Source organism: Myiozetetes cayanensis, unplaced genomic scaffold, assembly GCF_022539395.1.
Source record: "Myiozetetes cayanensis isolate MyiCay16 unplaced genomic scaffold, myiCay2020 scf59, whole genome shotgun sequence".
NCBI lineage: Eukaryota > Metazoa > Chordata > Aves > Passeriformes > Tyrannidae > Myiozetetes > Myiozetetes cayanensis.
Genome location: NW_026087842.1, coordinates 89,565 through 97,171, shown reverse-complemented (window position 1 = coordinate 97,171; position 7,607 = coordinate 89,565). Strand labels below are relative to the sequence as shown.

The 7,607-nt window shown below is 54.9% G+C and overlaps 1 long non-coding RNA gene and 1 pseudogene across 1 annotated transcript; one reads left to right on the top strand and one right to left on the bottom strand.

Moving 5' to 3' along the window:
* The first annotated feature begins 1,402 nt into the window (after positions 1–1,402).
* LOC126650216 (zinc finger protein 501-like) overlaps positions 1,403–7,607 on the top strand; it is a 37,663-nt pseudogene continuing 31,458 nt past the window's right edge.
* LOC126650220 (uncharacterized) lies at positions 3,388–5,637 on the bottom strand. Its single transcript, XR_007631348.1, has 3 exons — positions 5,333–5,637; positions 3,576–3,654; positions 3,388–3,437 (listed from the first exon to the last, which is right to left on the bottom strand). It is a non-coding gene; the product is annotated as an uncharacterized LOC126650220 (long non-coding RNA).

Sequence of the window (7,607 nt, the reverse complement as noted above, 5' to 3'; positions counted from 1 at the left end):
GAGAGGGAGGGGAGAAGGGAGAGGGGGAAGGCACGGAAGGGGGAAGGGGAGAGGGAGAGAGGGGGGAGAGGGGAGGGAGGGAGGAAGGGGGAGAGGGGGAAGGAGGAGGCGGAGCAGCAGGAGTGGAGGGAGAAGAGGAGGGGGAGGCAGGGGCGGGACGAGCAGCGAGGGCAGAAGGAGAGGCCGAGAGGCTCCCCCGGGAGCTCCTCAGGTGAGCGGGGAGGGGGAGCTCGCCCCAAATATCTTGGAGGTTGGTTTTTTGTTTGTTTTGTTTTTTTTTTTTTTTTTTTTTTTTGTTTTGTTTGTGTTTTGTTTTTGTTTTGAGGGAGAGGGGGGAGGGATGTTTGGGGCTTGGAGGACTCTAAAGCTGAGCCGCAAATGCCCCTTGGGGGGATATTGGGGGTCCCCTGGAGGTGTTTTTTTTGGGGTCTCGGTGGCGGTTCCCGGCAGAGCCCCGGTGATGGGTGGGGGCATGAGAGGTGTCACCCCCCGCAGGGGGGGGTTGTTCATCCTGGGTCATTGCCAGCCCGGAGCACGGAGAGGGGGTATCTTCTGGGGTACCCTCTGGGACCCTGAGACGGGGAGCCCGTAGACGAGGGACCCTCGGGACCCCCTCCTGCCAGGGGAGACCCCATGGACACTGAAGGAGGGAGCTGGGGAGGGAGGGAACCCAGGATTTGCCGGACCCCCGGCAGCTTGGAGAAGGGGGAGCACAGGAGAGGAGGAACCCCTGGGAACCCGCACCCCAAAGTAGAGTCAGGGGAGAAGGGACCCCTGTGACTCCCAACCCCCCCGACATCCTTAAGCGGGGGGCTGCGGAGAGGGGGGACCCCAGGACTCCAGAGGGGGAAGACAGGAGATGGGGGACCCCTGGGAGTCCCAGGACTCCCGGCAGCCCAGAGGGGGGACCCCAATACACACAGGACCCCCAACAGCCCGGACATGGGGGACCTCCAGAACCCCAAAGGGAAGAGACCAGAGAAGGGAACCCTGGGAGGGTTTTTTTGGATGAATCTTGGTGTTTTGGGCTGAATCTTGGGGGTGCAGGAGGGACACAGGGAAGGGGGTTTCCAGGTGATCCAAGGGTGAAGGGAAGGGGGGTGCAGGAACCTGGAGAAGTGGGATGGGGGTTCCAAGGGAAAAAGGGCATCTAGAGGGTCCTCGTGTCCAGGAAAGGATGGTCCAGTAGTCTGCAGTGCCAGGGAAAGGCAGTTCACAGGATCGGGAGTCCTGGGAAGGGATTCAGGGAGTCCATGGTGTGAAGGAAAGGGGCTCTGGGAAAGGCAGGAATGCAAGTCCAGGGAGTCCCAGGATCAAGGAAAGGGGGAGCCTGGGGGCTGGGAGAGGTGGGATGGGCAGGAAAGGAGGTACAGGGAGGTATTGGTGCAGGGTAAGGGGATGGAAGGGGGTTGGAGCTGGGAAGAGGGTTCAGGTTGGTCCCAGTGTCTGAGAATGGGAGTTCAGGGGGCCCCAAGGTAAAGAAAAGGCAGGACTAGGAGAGGGGAGAGGACAAATGGGGAGTCCAGGGTGTCCCTGTGCCCAGGAAAGTGGGATCCAGGGGCCTCCAGTGTCAGGGAAAGATGGTTCCCTGGGTGGGGAGACCCAGGATGGCTGGGAAGGAGATTCAGGGCTCCTTGGCCTTCCCTCTGGGCCGGAGGCAAATCCCCTGCCTGTCCTTCTTCCTTCCACTCCTTTTCCTTCCTTCTACCTCCTCCTTGTTCCTCCCTTTCCTTCTTCCTTCTGTTTTCATCTTTCTCTCCTTCCTCCTTTTTCTTTGTGTTCATTCTTCTCCTTTCTTTTCATTGTTCCTTCCTCTCCTTGTGTCAGGAAGAGTGTGGCAGCAGGAGCAGGGAAGTGATTCTGCCCCTGTGCTTGGCACTGGGGAGGCCACCCCTGGAGTGCTGTGTCCAGCTCTGGCCCCTCAGGTCAGGAAGGACATGGATGGGCTGGAGCAGGGGCAGAGAAGAGCAAGGAGGCTGGGGAAGGGCCTGGAGCACAAGTGCTGTGAGGAGAGGCTGAGGGAGCTGGGGTTGTTGAGCCTGGAGAGGAGGAGGCTCAGGGGAAACCTCAGCACTCTCAACAACAACTCCCTGCTAGGAAGTGTAGCAAGATGGGGGTTGGTGTCTTCTCCCAGGACAAGAGGGCACGGTCTTAAGCTGCACCAGGGAAGGTTTAAGTTAAACATTAGGAAGAAGTTCCTCACAGAAAGAGTGATTGGGCATTGGAATGGGCTGCCCAGGGAGGTGGCGGAGCCACTGTCTCTGGAGGTGTTTAAGAAGAGACTGGATGTGGCATCAGTGCCATGGTCTGGTTGACAAGGTGGTGTTGGGTCATAGGTTGGACTCAATGATCTCAGAGGTCTTTTCCAACCTAGTTGATTCTGTGATTCCTCCTCTTCTTACTTCTTTTTTCTCCTTCTTCTGGTTCTTCCTTCCTGTTCCTTCTTTCCTTCCTCCTCCTGTTCCTTCCTCCCCTTGTTTCTTTTTCTGCTTGTTCTTTCCTTTCATGTTCCTTCCTCTCTTTCTTCCTTCTCCTTCCCCTTCCCTCTGGGCATGGAGGCAAATCCCCTGCCTCTCCTTCTTCCTTCCTGCCCCAGGCCCCGAGCTGAGGACGGAGAGCACGGAGGACAAATCCCCCCGGCAGAGCCTGCTGGGAGATGCCGTTTTGAAGGGCTCCCCGGCACAGGAAGGCAGCGGGGAGGAAAAGGCCCGGAGATGCCCCCGGAGGAGGGGCTGCAAAGCCAGCCCAGGGAGCTCTGAGGAGGAAAGACCCGTCCTGTGCCGGGAAGGCGGCCGGAGCTTGAGCCGGAGCTCCGAGCTGGTGGTCCCTGAGCAGCCTCCCAGCAGGGAGAAGCCCTTCAGGTGCTTGGAATGTGGGAAGAGCTTCAGCGAGAGCTCCAACCTCCTTGCCCACCAGCACATCCACACTGGGGAACGGCCCTACACGTGTGCAGAATGTGGGAAGAGCTTCATCCATGGCTCCCACCTCTGGGAGGACACCGGGCTGGTGGTCTCCACATCCTCCTGGTTCCCTGCAGGCACCTGGGTGAATGCAGGGGGAGAACATCCATCGAGACACAGCCCGAGGTCAGAAATTCATAGGGAAGAGCGGATTTGTTGACTTTAGACCCCCCAAAAATCTCACCTGTTCTGTCCAGTTGTTCCTTCTGGTGGCATCAAGCAGCACTGGATGATCTTCAAGGTCTTTTCCAACTTAAATAATTCTGTGATTCTGATTCTCTATGGCCCAAGGGCATTTTCCACAGCCAAATGGTGATGGACTGGGAAAAAAGGCCAAGATTTTGGAGACAGTGGAGTGTAAAACCCCCTGAAAAGGCTCTTCTACCCACCCAACCCAACCCCATGGATACTCACATGGTGCCAAAACATAAATCCTTTTATTTTGGCCTTGATTTACTTTTGATTCATCTTCATCCACTCAGAACACCGAAAATTGGGGTAAAAATAAAGAAATTGAACAAAGACATGCAAAGCCCCACCATTTTACTGGGATTTGGGGGAAGGGACTTGGGAGTTCAGGGGGATATTTGGGAGGATTTGGGGTTGTAGATGTACCTGTGCACAAACCTCTCCCAGTTGGGGCCATTCAGGAAGGGACACTTGAGTTTTCCCAGGAACTGGAACAGCCCTTTATCTGCAGGGACACAAATCAGGGGCTGCCCCCCCCACACCCCACAGCAGGTTGGGAGCTCACCCATCCCCCTTTCCCATCCCTTTTTTGTGCTTCCAGTAATTTGTCTTGGCTTCTCCTGCTTTTCTTCCTTTCTCTCCTCTCTTTTGGTTTTAGCAAAAGAAGTTGGATTATCCTTTTGGAATCCAACATCTGGCCTCATCTGGGCCTTAATCTTGCTTGGGGGTATCTTAGAACCCAATTCCTCCCCTCATTTGTGGGTCAAGGCAAACTTTGCCAAATATCACTAAAAATCCCCCTAATTTTACCCCAAATCCCCTTAATTCCACTCAAAAATTCCACTTAGTTCCATGTAAAATTCCCCTCATTTGTCCCCAAATCCCTGATTTCACCCTAAATTCTCTTAATTCCACTGAAGATCCCCTTAATTCCACCTAAAATCCCCCAAATATCACCCCAAGTCTCTTAATTCAACCCCCAAAATCCCTTAATTCCAACTAACCCCTCAATCTCACAGGAATTCCCTTAATTCCTCCCCAAATCCCCTTAATTCCACCCCAAATCCCCCTAATTTCACTCCAAATTCTTTAACTCTACCTAAAATTCCCTTAGACTCTTCTAAAATCCCCATAGTTGCACCTGAAGTCCCACTAATTTCACCCCAAATCCCCAAGATTCAATCAAAAATTCCCTTAATTTCATACAACACTCCCTTAACCTGGCCCACCCCCCAATTTCACCCCAAATCCCTGATTTCACCTCAAATCCACTCAATTCACCTCAAAAGTCCCTTAACTCCACCTAAAATCCCCCGAAATCATAAAAAATCCCAATAATTTCACCCTAAATCCACTTAATTCCACCCAAGATTCCCTTTATTCCATCCAAAATCCCCCAAATATCACCACAAATGCCCTTAATTCCACTTAAAAGTCCCTTAATTCCACCTAAAATCTCCCTAATTTCACCCCAAATCCCTTTATTGAACTCCAAATTCCCTTAATCCCTCCTACAATCCCCATAATTTCACCCCAAATCCCCAAGATTCCACCAAAATGTCCCTTAATTTCACACAAAATTCCTTTAATTCCACCCAAACACCCCTAATTTCACCTCACATCCTCTGATTTTCACCTCATATTGCAATGGTTCTACTCAGAGCTGCCTCAACTCCACCTAAAATCCCCATAATCTCATCAAATTCCTCCTGATTTCACCCCAAATCTGTTTAACTCCAGTCAAAACCCCCTTAATCCCACATAAAATCCCCATAATCTCATCAAAATCCCCGATTTCACCCCGAATCTCAATTTCAGTCGAAATTCCTTAATCCCACCTACAATTTCCATAATTTCACCCCAAATCCCCGAGTTCACCTCAAGTGCCCTTAATTCCACCCCTAATCCCTGTAATAAGCTATATTTTAGAGGGGATTCTTTTTTGTTAAACTTAGTAAAACTTCAGGACATTGATATGTGATTTCCGTGTGTATTTCCCACATATCTGTTAACTACCTCTAACAAGCTGGCGTTTGTTCTCGAGGCTGATAAGAAAGGGGGGAGGGAAGTCTGGCACTGTAATCAAACGGCACCAGCTGGGGATACTGAGGAGCTTCCTCTAAACAAGAAGTCAAAGTGATTTATATAGACGATAAGACTGGAAGGGGAGGAAAAATACCTACTAAAGGCGCATGCTCCAAGCCGGGTTCATCTTGCGGACATCGAGGAAGACTCAAAATCTTCATCACAGAGACCCCGGCCCACAAAGAAACCCCCAGACCACGGACGCCGGTAACACAGCCCAGGAACATGCATGGGGAAAACTTTGCAACTGAGCATGTGCAAAGAGCACATGCCCCGGACTATGTATGGATAAGAACCTATGTACTGAGCATGTCTGGACGGCGAACCGGGGGGTTCAAAAGGGGAAGTTTGAGAGCCTGAGGGGGGGCGGCGGCGGCGAGCTGTGAGAGAACTTTCTTTTGTTCTAAACAGCCCCCCCCCCCGTCCCGGCGCGCCGATTGTTTATCTACCGCTTACTGATAAATTTGCTTACTATTGTAAATTGGCTCCTTCAATTTCTTTGAGGCATTGCTGGTAACCTATAACAATCCCAAACTATCCCGCCAAATCCATTCATTCAATCCCCAAAACCCTCAATTTCTCCCCCCTCAATCTCACCGAAATCCCCCTGATTTCACTCAAAACTCCCTGAATTCCACCTCAAATTCCCAAAGCCCCTTCTAGATCCCCCTAACCCCCGCCCCCGGACCCCTAAAGCCCCCACAACCCCCTTTAGTGACCCCCAGAGCCCCCTTTTCTATGGGGTCCATCCTCCCAGGACTTGGGGGTCCGAGGGGGCACTCGGGGGCACTCGGGGGACTCAGGAGAGGGGAACTTGGGTATCCGAGGAGCCGTTAATGGGGCACTTATGGGCCATTTAGGGGGCACTTCGGGGTCAGGGGAGGGAATTTGGGGGCACTTGGGGGGCTGCAAACCCTGGGTAATGGGGGTCTATGGGGCCGCGGGGGGCGATGGGAGTTGTAGTCCCGGCTTTCAATGGCCTCATGCGGCCGCGGTGCATGACGGGAGCTGTAGTTCCGGAAGCGTCGAAGGCGGCTCTGCCTCCAGGCCCCGCCTCCACCACCCCGTTCTCGGACGCGGATTGGCTGCGGGCCTTGACGGGCGGGCTTTGCGACCAATGGGAGGCCGTAGAGGAGGGAACACCCCAGGCTACCGCTGCAGTCCCTCCCAGTATGGGCCAGTTCATTCCCAGGCCCTCCCAGTAGGGGCCAGTTCAGTCCCAGTCCCACCCAGTACAGCCCACTTCATCCCCAGTACTGCCCAGTTCATCCCCAGGCCTTCCCAGTACAGCCCGCTTCCTCAGGGCCCTTCCAGCCTCCCCCAGTCTGTCCTCCAGTGTCCCCAGTCCCTCCAGTCCAACTCAGTTTCCCCCGTCCCTTCCAGTCCACCCAGGTGCCCCCCCCCCAGTGTCCCCCAGTAAGTGCCATTCCCTCCCAGTGTCATTCCTAGCATGCCCCAGTGTCCCCCAGCCCTCCCCAGTGTCCCCCTCAGTCCCTCCCCATTCCCCCAGGTGTCCTCCCCAGTGCTCCCATTGTCCCCCAGTACGTCCCGGTCCATCCCAGTATCATTCACGGCATTCCCAGCGTCCGCCATTATGTCCCAGTGACCCCCAGTGTCTCCCACAGTGTCCCCCAGTATGTCCCGGTCCATACCAGTATGTCCCAGTCCACCCCAGTGTCCCCCCAGTCCATCCCAGTCCTCCCCAGTGCCCCCTTCAGCGTTCTCAGTGTCCTCCAGTCCCTCCCAGTATCACTCCAGTATGACCCAGACTCCATCCGAGCCCATCCCAGTTGCCCCCACAGTCCACCCCACTCCACCACCCGTGACCACGCCCCCTCAACACCGACCACGCCCACTCATCGATGACCACGCCCCTCAGCCGTGGCCACGCCCCCCAGGTCTCACCCACCACTTTTACCTGTGGCTGCTCTGGGAAGGTGAGTGACCTCCGCAGTCCCCCCTCAGACCTTCCCAGTTACCCTCCAGTCCCTCCCAGTTAACCCCTCGTTCACTCCAGTCTGTCCCAGTTACCTCCCAGTCACCCTCCAGTCCCCCCAGTTGCTCCCAGTCCCCCTGCAGTTGCTCCTCGTGGGAGGCACTGGGAAGGACTGGGCTGAAGCATTGGGCACTGGAACTGGGGTGAACTGGGAGTGCACTGGGAGAGGGACTGGGCTGGTGGGCCTGATGGACTGGGCTGAACTGGGGGACTGGGATGGCACTGGGCTGAACTGGAATGGACTGGAGGACTGCAGACTGGGAGGGAGCTAGGGTGGACTGGAGGCGAACTGGGCTGAACTGGGAGGCCACTGGGAAGGGACTGGGCTGACTGGGAGGCCACTGGGACATACTGGGGAGAGACCAGGGGTGTGAACT